General features: G+C 37.6%; 1 long non-coding RNA gene across 2 annotated transcripts in view; it reads right to left on the bottom strand.

The window, feature by feature from the left end:
- Positions 1-1,050: 1,050 nt before the first annotated feature.
- Positions 1,051-14,448, bottom strand: part of LOC103215100 (uncharacterized) — a 280,042-nt gene continuing 266,644 nt past the window's right edge. For both annotated transcript variants that reach the window (XR_012092807.1, XR_005238024.2), the window contains exon 4: positions 1,051-3,883. This is a non-coding gene — a long non-coding RNA (uncharacterized lncRNA). The remainder of the gene's footprint in view (positions 3,884-14,448) is intronic.

Raw genomic sequence — 14,448 nt, 5'->3', positions numbered from 1 at the left:
AGGAAAGGGGTGGTAGGGGGTGGTGGGGACAATGTTCAAAAGAAGAATATGGCAGGCAGGCTGCAGATAAATGTCCATTTGAGGCTTTCTGTTTTGTTTTTGTTTTTGTTTTTGTTTTTCACAAAGTCTTGCTCCTTTGCCTAGACTGGAGTACAAGACATGATCATGGCTTACTGTGGCCTCAAACTCCAGGGCTTTAGCAATCCTCCCACTTCAGCCTTCTGAATAGCTGGGACTACAGGCATGCACCACCAGGCCTGGCTAATTTTTAAATATATTTTTATAGAAATGGTGTCTTGCTATGTTGCCCAGGCTGGTCTCAAACTCCTGGCCTCATGTGATCCTCCCACCCTGGCCTCTCAAAGTGCTGGGATTAGAGGCATGAGCCGCCACGCTTGGTCACTGGGTATTTTTAAAGACTAGAGTGAACCTATGACTGATGACACAGAACATTTCCTCTCATATAGAAAATGCTTAAGTTTGGGCTCTCAGAAAACATCGCACAGTAAGACCATACAAATTTAAAATTTAAATTGCATAGATGTTATAGAAATATTCTAGTGGTTTCTTTGTATCTTCTCAAATTTATAAACATGTTTGTGTATATATATGTACAGAGACATTTGAAATTTTCATTTAAAATTCTCATTTGTAAAAGAGATTTATTCAGAAACATTCAAATTCAGCACTAGAAAGAAAATTGCTTGTGTAATCTCCTAGGACTTTAATAACATGAGTTTCCTAAACATGACATAGGTAGATAAACATATTGTAGAACTAAAATTAATAATTGTTGATTTATTCACCAGTTTTATAAATGCTCCTAGATTTAAAACTTCAGTACTACCTGTTTTCTTTGACACATATTCCTGAGACAATTGGTCTTAAAATATTTTAAAATCTGTAGTGAGAAGCAAATAGAGTCAGCCTATTAGGAAGTATTTCCCAGTAGAAATTCTTTGTGGACCTGGTTTAAGAAACAAATCTCGTAACTATATATTATCATTTATATTGTTAGTAAGAGTTAAAATTTAAAAATATACGTTACCTTGAAACATTTAAATAAGCTTCCTTTAACATTGTTTATATTGTTATTTGCCTAGGAAGATTCCTTTGTAATAGACGTTACAGAGAGATGTTTGTATCAAGTCTTTATCCAAATAATGTGATTCTATGAGGGCAGTCTTGGTCTGAATTAACAAGCTTCCCACAATTTGATGTCTCTGTGTAGGCAGAGATGAAGAAGCTTGCATCAAGGGAGAGCTTAAAATCAACAGCAAGATGAATGAGTGTTACAAAGATCTAATCTTACTTTATACAGATAGGGTTATATATAGTTTCATTTCTTGAAATTACTGAAGGCTCACTGAGCATCACAGAAATACTACTCCGGTTTGGCTGCAGAAATTCTCTCTGGCTTAGAATTGCTTGTATTTTAAGGGAATCATCCTCTTCTTAAGCCTGGATCTAGGAAAGGGTGCTGCAGAAATGGTAGTTTTGACGTACTGTGACGCCTAAGGTGCTCAGTTTGAGCATGCCATGCCTTTGGCAATGATAAACGGCAAACACTTACATAACAGTTACTACATGCCAAGCAGGCCTGCAAACAAATTAGACATCCCACAAGTAGTCAGCATAAGCCCAATCACTTAAAATATCTACAAAGTCAGTGACTACCCGATTGGCCATTAGCTCAAAATTGTTTTTTTAATATGTGAAATACAGGATAGTGAAATACGAGCTGTGCAGTCTGTTTGGTTCCATCATTTACTATCTGGATTCAGAAAAAATGAGCCTTTTAGAACCTCGTTTTCCTCATCTTGAAACTGGAGAGAACATATGCTTACTCCCCTTCCCATGAATAGGGGCCAAGGAAAGTCTGAATGGGATGACCAGAACAATGGTGCCAGAGCTGAAGTTCAGGTCTTCAGAGGAGACTTTGGCAGAGAGTATCCGCCTTTAGCTGGCCAGCACACCCAGAGGAGTGTAAGTCAGCATCCTTATCAAAGATGGTTACCAAGGTGAGATATACATCTGATGATATCACCTTGATGATATCCCAGGGCTCATCCAAACTTTGGGAAACTGAAACCATCAATTTAGCATTTGCTGATTTTCCTGATCACTATACTTGGGTAAGAAAATTGTAGGAATTCTAAACTTTTGATATAAGCATTAGAGAAAGAGATTGAATTTCTTCATTAACTCAACATACTTTAGGTTACAAGGAAAAGGCTTAGCGGATTTGCTAGCATGCACCTTCTCTAAATCATCTTAGTTATCTAAGATGAATTTACACTAGAATGGGAGAATTTACAAATTGGGGAAATATCCTAGAAGGCCTTTGAGAAGGGGTATTATAGTTTGGTTTGGGGTTCACATTCATTGAAAAACAACAAAAATGACTTATTTACATTTAGTTATTGTTTTGAAACTATTGCAAATACATTTAAATAGAAAAATTGCTCTCCTCCATGGAAACCTGTGTGTTCCTACAATCGTTTTTAATGCATACGAATTCTGTTCATGGCCATTTTGTTTTTATTTGCATTCCAATTTTAATAGTGAGGACAGAGACAACTGTGTAAATAAAATAAAATTAAAAACATTTTAAACTCATAATAGTGAGTACATTTTGATGAAAAATGAAGGAGGTTAGGTATCCTGTCAAAACTTCCCAGTAAAAACAGAGTGCCGAATGAAATATTGTATATGCCTTTTAAAATGTAAAACTCTTTTATGCTCACAAAGAAAGTAGAATGGAAAACTGCAGCTAATTCTTTAGCTACCTTCAGGGAATCTGACAATTTCTATGCCCAGAGTTTTGAGTATTAAAGGTGTAGGTATTAAAAGGGGTAACAAGATGTGGAATTGGACCAGATTAAAGCTGAGCTCCCTAAAGACCCTTAACCTCAGGAAAAGTTTGCTGTATTATTCTTTATACATTTTTGTATATTTAAATATTGTACAATAAGCTCTAAAAGGCATTAAAAGAGTGGAAAACTACACTTTTGTTCTTGAGGGTCATCTAAACTAATTCTTATTCACTTAGCTAATATTAAAGTGAATTTTTACTTTAAAAATTTAAAAAGTTTTGTTCCAAAATTTTGTTTTCAGTTGGGGTCTTGCTCTATTGCCCAGGTTGGAGTGCATTGGTGTGATCATAGCTCACTGCAGCCTCAAACTCCTGGGCTCAAGCAATCCAATCCTCCCACCTCAGACTACTGAATAGCTGGGACTACAGGTATTTGCCATCACCCTGCCTGGCTACTTTTTTTTAGAGATGGTGTCTTGCTATGTTGCCCAGGTTGGTCTCAAACTCCTGGCCTCAACAAATGCTTCTGGCTCAGCCTTCCAAGTAACTACGATGACAAGTGCAAGCCACCATGCCCAGCTACAACCATTTTTAATTTAATAATATTGACACATAGTGGTATAATCAACACTAGATAATTGGTTCTGAAGGATGAGAGGTATGACATGAAGAAGCCCATACACTAGCTATCTAAAAGCAATTTCCATTTTTTGTTGGTTTTACAGTCTGCTTATTCAACCAAAATAAGTGGAGTACAGGGTCTTCTGAGTAATTGAATGCATATAATGCGTGGGTTGAAGCCACTGCCTACATACCCCAACTTCTCCAGTTTGTACTGTTCTTCCTGGTGCTGATATTCAAGAAGATTCCTTTGGTTTTCCCTTCAATGAGATAAACCTCACACCAGCGCAGATGGCCCACCCAGGGAGCACACAGGCCCCTAAATGACTAGATTCTAGTTGTAAATGATCTTCCTTGGGTCTGTCATAGGGGGAGACTGGCCTTGGTAGTGAAACCACTTGGAAAAACTGGATGCATCTTTTCAGATTCAGTGTCTTGGAGCATAATCTGAAACAAGTAAAAGTGAGAATCAAAATGTTAGCATTCCTGATGAGATGGAATATAGATTTTTTTTCTTAATAAGAACAACAGCCTTCATTCTGTGCCAAAAATGTTCTAAAACCTTCTTTATCTTGTTTGATCCTCAAAACATTCCAGAAGAAAGATATAACAATTTCTATTTTATAGGTGAGGAAATTGAGGCTCAGAGATATTAAATATGTTGCCAACATATTAAGATGTTGGCAGAGTTAGTTGTGGAGCCAGGATTTAGACCAAGGCAGTTCATCTCCCCAAATAAGGTTCTAGTCCCTTTATTTTTTTTCAGCCATCAAGGAAGATGGCTTTGCCAGGCCAATAGGGGTATACTGGCTTTTTTTCATCTCAGCTAACCTTGGGGTAAGTGCTAGGGAAATACCTAGCTTATATGAAAAGAATCTTTTTATCCTGGTTTTGATCTAGTTCCCTGGCTGGCTGGTTAAGACTTGTCTTAACACATACATTTCTCTTGCCAAAGCACACGTGGTATGTTTGGACATATGGTCTCATTTTTATGATCTTTTAACCTTTACATATTTTAAATATTTCATGGTGGGATTAATTATTTGTGGTGACCAAGATTGGCAGCTGGTCCAATGGGGCCATGTTTGGAATCCCTAAAGAATGAGAGGGTTGATACTCTGTGGAACATAACTTTTAAAGATAAATATATAAATATGAATATAAAGGAGAAATTTCTGACATATTCATTAATGATCAGAGCCTAGTGATGTCTTATGGTAAATTGGTACATTTACTCTGAGACCTATCACTATAAATGGTTTTGAAATTAGCCTTATTGTGCTTCTAGTCTTTAAAAAATGTATACCTATTGGGTAATCTGAATTGCTTAGAAAGTGACCATCTAACTCATCCTTGCTTTTTATGCTCTGAATGAATAGTTGAACTGGAAGCATTAAAATATTGAAAACAGTAAGACTGGCTTAAGGACTTCAACTTTATTGAGCCTTAAAAATATGCCTCAGGTAAACTTGATGGTGAGATCTCTAACCTCACAGTATTCAAATAACTTTAATGCAATTTTAACTACAGAATGGGGTGGTAAACCAAATTCTTATCCATGTTACCCAAAGTAGCCCTCGACAAGGTAGCTAAAAAAAAATTAACAACGTTTGTGAAACACCAAGTAGAGTCCAAATCAGAAGAGGTGTGCTCTCTGAAGACCTTATATAATATAAAACTCATATGTAGAGCATATGTTTACCATTGCTTCAATTGATTAACTTCCACAAACCATGTTGGTGGACTCATATGGGTTTGCTTGTAGAGTAGTAAAGAGTCTAGATTCTGTGGCACAGTTTTCTTAGGTTTGATTCCGCTGAATAAGCTTGTGGGCCTAAATCCTGAATATTTGGAAAGCCTTTTTCCCTACCTTATAAACATGGGTTAATTTTGTCCTCCAAAGAACATTTGGCAATGTCTGGAGACACTTTTGTTTGTTAAACTGGGGAAGAGGATGTCACTGTCATCTAGTGGATAGAGGCCAAGGATGCTGTTAAACATTCAGCAATGACGGGAGAGTGTCCCACAACAAAGAATTATTTGACCCAAATACAGTAATTGTTGAGGTTGAGAAACCCTGCTATAAACCAAGATCACCTAAGGTAGTTTTTGTAGATCCCGGTTATTTCCTGATTAGATCTCAGAAAAGTTTCTTGCACTGTACAGTTCAATTAAAAAATGGAACTGAATAAAGCACCTGGGGAGAATTTAGTCTCCAGGTTGATTAATAATTGTTTTGAAATGTAAGCTTTGAAATCTTTCTAGATTTGTTATTAACTGTTTTAGCAAGGTCGTCTTTGACTATATCTAATGTATATTTATTCCATATTCAAAAAGATGACTTTTTTGACAGCTTAATATAACCTTTACTGCCTAAAAATACTCACTTATTGAACAGCAATTCTAGGTTTTTCAGACAAAGGGTCTTAATTCATTTTGTGTCGTTTTAACAGAGTATGTGAGACACAATAAATTATAATGAGCAGAAATTTATTTCTTACCGTTCTTGCAGGTTGCAAAGTCCAAGATCAAGGAAATGGGATCTTATGAGGGCCGTCTGCCATGAGGGTCATATGGCAAAAGGGCAAGAGAAGACAAGAGAGAATGCCAGAGGAGGCCAAACTCATCGTTTTATGATGGCATTCATTCCACTCATGAGGGTATAGCCCGTATGGCCTCATCACTTCTTAAAGGACTTACTTCTTACTTCTGTTACCCTGACAAATTGCAACATGTGTTTTGGAGAGGACAAACATTCAAACCATAGAATTATGCTCCTGCCCACCCCCACCTAAATTCATGTCTTCACACACAAAATACATTCACTGCTTTCCAGTAGCCCCCAAAGTCTTAACTCATTCTAGCCCCAGCTCAGAAGTCTAAAGCCCAGAGTCTCATCTAAATCAAATATGGGTGAAGTCCAAGGCACAATTCATCTTGAGGGAAATTCTTCTCCAGCTGTGAGTCTGTGAAATCAAAACAAACTATGGGCTTCCAAGATACAATGGTAGGACATAGTCTAGACATTCCCATATCAAAAGGGGTAAATAGTCAAGAGAAAAAAAAAGGGGTAACTGGTCCCAAGCAAGTCCAAAATCCAACAGGGAAAACAACATTAAATCTTAAAGTTGGAGACTAATCTTTCTTGAGTTCATGTCCCTGGGCACACTGGGGTGGGGTTGGTCCACCAACATCTTAGGCAATCCTGCTATATAGCTTTACTGGACTCAGCCCATGCAGAAGCTCTCACAGGTTGGAGTCTCATTCCTGCAGCTCTCCCACACTGCCATTGCTCACTGATAGCTCTACAGTTTTGGGGTCTTGGGGGTAGCCCCATCCCCATAGCTCTACTAGGCCTCATGGAGATTCTCCACAATGGCTTTTACCTCTTAAAAACAGTTACAATGGCAATTAAATTTCAACATGAGTTTTGGAGTGGACAGACAGTCAAACCACAGCACTAATGTTTTACATGAGGAATAGGTAGACTGTAGGTAAGGCTATTTCAGCAAATATTATTATTAGAGATTTCACTATTTCAATAAAAATGAAACCAGAGACTATATCATTCATGGCTTTATTACTTATCGTCAGAAATCCTTTATCAGCTCACTGGCACAAGTTGGACATACAGTCCTACTTAAAATTGACATTTAGACAGTGATGGCTGCATAAAAGAGTCAAGATTAGTAGTAATCTTCCTATTAAATTTTGTACTAGGTTAAAATGGAAAGGCTGTACACTGCCCTCAAGTCCACTTCTATCTCCACCCTTTTACTTGTTTCTCAATTATCTGATAGTTCTCATAAAGGGTCGGATGCATTTATCCTTTCTCAGTGGATAGAAAAAAACATCCTTTATGTGATTTTAAAAATGTTATTATTTGAAAGAAAAGTGGCTGAAATAAACAACTGGTCCTGTTAGCCAAGTACATCAGATGGAATTCTTAATATTAATTATACTAAGCCAAATCTATTTTTGGCTGTATCCTCTAACCCTACTTGTTTACTTTTAATTAATAAATAATTTATCCTGTCAAGTATACTAGGAAGTAGTATTACTGAAGTAAGGTGTGTGGGAGATTTAATGAATGTTCTTTTCCTTTGTTGTTATTGTTGCTTAGAAGTTATATGTGTTTTAAGCTTTTTTCAGCCTAAAATCATTACAGTCATGCTGTATGGAGCAAAGAGAGGGTAGACAGGTATATAGCTTTGCTGAGCAGTGATGTTTAAGCTGACACCTGAATGACAGCAAGGATACAGTCATGGGATGATATGCAGGAAAGGTATTTTAAGTATAGGACCAGGTTCGCCGGCAGAATTGACCTTAGGAGGAGATTTCTGTGTCTGTGCAGAAGTTGCTCTTTATTCATGCACTCCTTCCCAATGGAGCTCAAATACAGCCTCAGAAACTTTCTCTATGTAGACTTCAGGCAGCAATTATCAAAAAGTCAGACTTTTATTTTAGAAATAAAATCAACCCCTGCCCTAGTAATAATGGGATTTCAGGGGCAATGGAAAACACCTTTTGTTCCTACTTTCACTTTGTTCTGCCCTCCCTCAGTAAAGATTACACTATCCAATCTCGTCACTGGTATGTGATATTATTTTTGACTGACAACACTATCATCCCTTCAGCAATCAGAAAGCGGAAATTGATGCTTATACATCCTTTCTAGCTTTCTTCCTATCTTTTCTCTCTTCATGTCCCCTCTATGTCATCCCCTTATGATCTTACCTTATCTTACAGAAACTTACCTTAAGATAACTTCTTCCTATCTTAACGTAATAAAAGCCATCTGTGACAAACCCATAGCCAGCATAATACTGAATGAGGAAAAGTTGAAAGTATTACCTCTGAGAACTGGAACAAGACAAGGATACCCATTCTCACCACTTCTATTCGACACAATACTGGAAGTTCTAGACAGAGCAATCAGACAAGAGAAAGAAAGAAAAGGCATCCAAATCAGTAAAGAGGAAGTCAAACTGTTGCTGTTGGCTGATGATGTGATTGTATAACTAGAAAACTCTAAAGACTCCTTCAAAAAGCTCCTAGAACTGATAAATGAATTCAGTAAAGTTTCAGGATACAAAATTAATGTACACAAATCAGTAGCTCTGTTATACACTGACAGTGACCAAGCTAAGAATCAAATCAAGAACTCAACCTGTTTTACAATAGTTGTAAAAAAATCCTTAGGAATATATCTAACCAAAGAGGTGAAAGACATCTACAAGGAAAACTACAAAACACTGCTGAAAGAAATCACAGACAACACAAACAAGTGGAAACCCATGCCATGTCTGTGGATGGGTAGAACCAGTATTGTGAAAATGGCGATACTGCCAAAAGCTATCTACAAATTTAATGCAATTCCCATCAAAATACCACCATTGTTTTTCACAGAACTAGAAAAAACAATTATAAAACTCATATGGAACCAAAAAAGAGCCCACATAGCCAAAGCAAGACTATGCAAAAATAACAAATCTGTGGGCATCACATTACCTCACTTCAAACTATTCTATAAGATCATAGTCACCAAAACAGCATGGTACTGGTACAAAAATAGGCATACAGACCAATGGAACAGAATGGAGAACCCAGAAATAAAGCCAAATACTTAACAACCAACTGATCCTTGACAAAGCAAACAAAAACATAAAGTGGGGATAGGAAACCCTATTCAACAAATGGTGCTGGGATAATTGACAAGCCACATGTAGAAGAATGAAACTGCATCCTCATCTCTCACTTTCTACAAAAATCAACTCAAGATGGATGAAGGACTTAAATCTAAAACCTGAAACCATAAAAATTCTAGAAGATAATGTTGGAAAAACCCTTCTAGACATTGGCTTAGGCAAAGACTTTATGACCAAGAACCCAAAAGCAAATACAACAAATACAAAGATAAATAGATGGGACTTAATCAAACTACAAAGCTTCTGCACAGTAAAAGAAACAGCAGAGTAAACAACCAACAGAGTGGGAGAAAATCTTTGTAATGTATATATCTGACAAAGGACTAACATCCAGAATCTACAAGGAACCCAAACAAATTAGCAAGAAAAAAGCAAACAATCTCATCAAAAAGTGGGCTAAGGATATGAATAGACAATTCTCAAAAGAAGAGGTACCAAATGGCCAACAAACATGAAAAAGTACTCAGCATCACTAGTGATCATGGAAATGCAAATCAAAACCACAGTGTGATGCCACCTTACTCCTGCAAGAGTGACCATAATCAAAAAATCAAAAAATAATAAATGTTGGTGGGGATGTGGTAAAAAGGGAACACTTTTACACTACTGGTCGAAATGTAAACTAGTACAACCACTATGGAAAACAGTGTGGAGATTCCTCAAAGAACTAAAAGTAGAACTACCATTTGATCCAGCAATCCCACTCCTCAGTATCTACCCAGAGGAAAAGAAATCACTATATGAGAAAGATACTTGGACGCATATGTTTACAGCAGCACAATTCGCAATTGCAAAAATATGAAATCAGCCCAAATGCCCATCAATCAACGAGCAGATAAAGAAATTGTGGTATATACATACCATGGAATACTACTAAGGCATAAAAAAGGAACGAAATAATGGCATTCACAGCAACCTGGTTGAAATTGGAGACAATTATTCTAAGTGAAATAACTCAGGAATGGAAAACTAAACATCACATGTTCTCACTCATAAGTGGGAGCTATGCTATGAGAATGCAAAGGCATAAGAATGATACAGTGGACTCTGGGGACTCAAGGGAAAGGGTGGGAGGCAGTTGAGAGATAAAAGACTACAAATTGGGTACAGTCTATACTGCTTGGGTAATGGGTGCACCAAAATCTCAGAAATCACCACTAAAGAACTTATTCATATAACGAAACACCACCTGCTCCCCTCAAACCTATAGAAATAAAAAATAAAAGTAAATTTAAAAACAAACAAAAACTCCTCCTAAAACTGTTACTTGTAAAATCTGCCCTTCTATCTTTCCGACCTATTAAGGCACGGCCTAGGCCTTGTACATACATATTATGCATGCACATACTGACCATCTATTTGAATCTTAATTCTTAGCAGAGTGGCTTTCATTCGCTTTACATTCTATTGGTATTGCTGCTATTTTCCCTTGAGGACTAGCAGTTGTCTAGAATTTGTGGCAAAATACATAACACATATATATACATACCTCTGTAGGTGATTAAATGGATACATATATTCATCCAGTTTCTGTGCCAGAAGCTAGGTATAAAGAGATTAATTAATTTATAGAAGAACACAGAGATAATAAGTGGAAGAGCAAAGAATCAATCCTGATCTCATCTTAAAGCCAATGCCCTTTACTGCCTTGAAAGACTTCCTTCATGCTGACTTTTCTTCCAGGCCTTATATTCCTCAATCCAACACTGTCTAAAAGAACTTTCTGCACAGTAAAAGTTCTGCACAGTAAAAGTATAGCATGAAAAATTTGTTCTATAACTGTACTATTTTTTTCTGGAAGCCACTTGCCACATAAGAGCAAGAGCACAAGTCCTGGGGGCAGGACACAGTTGTGAGTTCGAGAGGCTGCAGGAGTATTGCAATGGCTACAGCACAGGGAGTGGTGGGAGATCACATCAAATCATGAGCAAGGCCCTCACTGTAAGGCTGTGTGGGTGAAATTTGGATTTCATGCTAAGTGCCACAGTGAAGCGGTAACAAAACCCTTTTCTGAGGCACCTCTTGACTTTCACTCCTATTGAAACCATCATGCCCTTTATAGGTTCTTCAGCTTGTGAGAAAGAATATTGCCTGAATTTTAAAAAAACTGGCAACAAGTGAAAATTATTTACAGACAACAGACAGATAAAAGAAAATTCTCAGAATCAGTTCAGCGCTTCATGAACAAGGCAGCCAGTTACATATACAATTGTGAAAGACCAGCCATTCCCAAGGTTTTGACTCCAAATTATTTCAGGCCTGGTAGAACTTGGTTATATCAGTGGGATCTTTCACAGAGGTTGTAAAAACTTATCTCTGTTTCGGGGGTAGAATCTTCATCTAGGTGTTCCACAGAGTGTTGACGCTGGAGTAAGCTGTTCAGGTTCAAATCTCAGCTTTTCATTTACTAGATAAATATATTGAACAGTTGTTTTATGCTTCAGTTTCCTCACTGATAAAGTAGGGATAATAGTATTTAATTTACAGGTTGATGGGGGATTAACCGAGTAAATATATGTCATTTAGGACAGGTTGCTAGAGCAGCGCTAGTAATAAATGTCAGCTATTGTTATTATTATCATTATTAATATTTCTCTCTTTTTAATAGGGTTTTGAACTTTTGGGTTCACTATTTTTGACATAAACATTTATTTAGGAACTAAATATCAAACTTGTATCTTTCCCTTAGCACGCTAAGATAAACGGATCTTCCTGAGTCTGAGGGAAGTTAAGGACAGAGTTTGAACATAAGTTTTATTCTTATAGTAGCAATATTTTGGGAAGGACCCAGGGAGCAGTGTTTTCTTGCCAATGAGATGTCAAACTCTTGGATGATATGGAGCTTGTGTTGTAGAGAGATGATTAGTATTTTTGGAACCTCACCCTTTTGTCTAACACTTTGTATAGAGTGACAATAACAAAAGGAAGACTTAACATAGAGTTGGGATTACAGGGTTCAAATCTAAATTCTGTTCCCAACTAGCTCTGTGACCTTGGACAATGGAGCACAATTATAAAACTGGAGGTGGGTTTAATTATGTAATCTCCAAAGTACCTTCTAGTATTAACATTATATAGTTCAGAGTATATTTCCTACAAACCCTTGCTTTAGGCAAAGCTTCTACATAAGGAGAAGTCTCGGAGAAAGGGTAATAGAAAAAAAGAGCAATATAAGGGGAAACAAAAACAAAGGAGAACTAGATTATTAGGAAAGAAGTCTAATGAGAAAGGGAAACTAAAGAAAAGCAGGTTTAGTCAGACAACTTGCTAACCTTTTAAATTGAACACTCACCTTATGCCATCCCTTGGGGATGTGATGGTGAACAGGCCCTTGTAGAATTCACAGTGTTGGGGAATATGTAAACAGATGGCCAGAAAGACAACATAAAACGCTACCATCACTTGTGGGACAAAGGGAGGCTTCCCTGAAAAGAACGATGGAGTTTGAGGGCAAAGCATTCTGGGTAGAGAAGGTATCTACAAAGGTCCTGGGATAGGAGAGAGCTGATGTTTTCAAAAACGGAGGGAATTTATGCATGCATGCAATCAGGAAAAAAAAAATGAAGCAAGAATAAATGAGCATATTCTCCAAGGACCAACTAACAGGGTTGAGATAACTATTATCCATTTTATCCCCTCCTGCATCTGCTATAATGTAGGATGGCCTGAAATGAAGCACCCATGTGGTTTGACCCTCCCCAGTTGCTATTGCTCATCCTATAATAAGCAATAACACAAATCCTAGCCTAGTAATTCCCCAGTGAATCCTCTCCTGGCCATCTTAAGGCAAAAAAAGAGCCTTGTGTTTTGACGGGGAAATTCTTTAGTAGAGAAAAGAAGTGAGGAGAGAAAGTTCAATATGCTTCCATCTGTTTCCCTCCTACTCTCATATCTGCATCCCATGTGAAACAGTCCCCTTTTTCTTAGATTCTATCTTCCTCCCTGAAGAACAGCTTTTACCTCCCCGTTTTTTTTTTTTTTTCTTTTTCCACTTTTGGCCCAAATCATAGTACTGAAAATGTAAAACCTGCAGTTTTGGGTATGTTACCAAAGGAAACAGTTTTACTTAAAATCTTGTTTTTGCCAAAATATTTTCAAAGTAGCTGGAGAGCTGTCAAACCACAGTGGCTCTCAGCTGCGTTTCCTTCTAGCGTTTCCCCAGGTTCTCCCAGCACAGCACTCAGTAATTGGATATTATTTGAGGAGAAGGGAAAAAAAAAAGGCTGCACGAGACAGTTTGTAGATTTAAGAATTATTCTCCGGGTGCTGAAGGCCAGAGATCCAGAGGTGCTCAGCTGCCAAACTCCGGGGCTGCGTGACTGTGTATCATTCCTAGATGTAGCTTTCAGTGGGGAGACCCGGAGGAAACATGCTGGTAACAGTCAATATTTGGACTGCCATTCCAAAGTCTTTAGATTTGTTTTCTGCCCTTCCTTATGTGACTTTGACCAAAAGAATTTATTCTGAGAAAAAAAAAAATACTGAAAACTGTTTAAAATGGCATGCTTTTTGACATTGCAGGTACTGACAGCCTTCCCCTTCTCCTACCCATCTCTTCTAACCCTGGCTAGCAATAGTGGGTTTTAGGTACCAGGATTGTACCTTTAGACAAATGTAAAAGTAGGCAGTTAACCTTTGTGCTCCTTTAACAACTTCCTTCAAGGACCTGGGAGGAGGTTTAATATTGAAGGACTTGTTATTTATTAAGAGGCAGTAATTACCACGCTCACTTATCCAGAAACTTAAGTTCAGGAAGTGATATGACTTTCCCAAGATCATACAACAAGCCTAAACTGCTTCTTCCTTACATCATGCTTCTAATACATGGTGTTGTAAGATAGAACAAAATTAACTAAATTAAATTATAGTAAAAATAATAATTTCAATAACCATATAGGAATCATGATAATTATCAATTATCAAAATGATAATCACAAATCGACAATAGATTTGGCCTCAGGACTCAAGTGCCACTGCTTGCCAACTATTTTTTTACTAGATCTGCTAATGTCATTAGGGTCCTGGTAGGAAAAAGATGTTATACTCTGAAGCAGTAACTGAAGAGAGTTAAATGGAGTGGACAGGGTCAAGGGAGCCAATAAGAGATGATACAGCAGCCAGGACTGGTAACAGTGAGAAGCAACTGACACTCCATCAGCCCTAGGCCTGGAGGGACTGGGAAGAAGCAGTGACCAGAACCCAGTGAAAGCTCTCACTGCAGCAGAGGGGCTGCCTAACATGAGCTGATGGGGAAAAAACACAGACCTTGCTTTTCTCTTCTTTCTTCTCTCCTGAAAGGGCCAC

Source organism: Chlorocebus sabaeus, chromosome 4 (assembly GCF_047675955.1).
Source record: "Chlorocebus sabaeus isolate Y175 chromosome 4, mChlSab1.0.hap1, whole genome shotgun sequence".
Lineage (NCBI taxonomy): Eukaryota > Metazoa > Chordata > Mammalia > Primates > Cercopithecidae > Chlorocebus > Chlorocebus sabaeus.
This window is presented reverse-complemented; position numbering and strand designations above follow the sequence as displayed.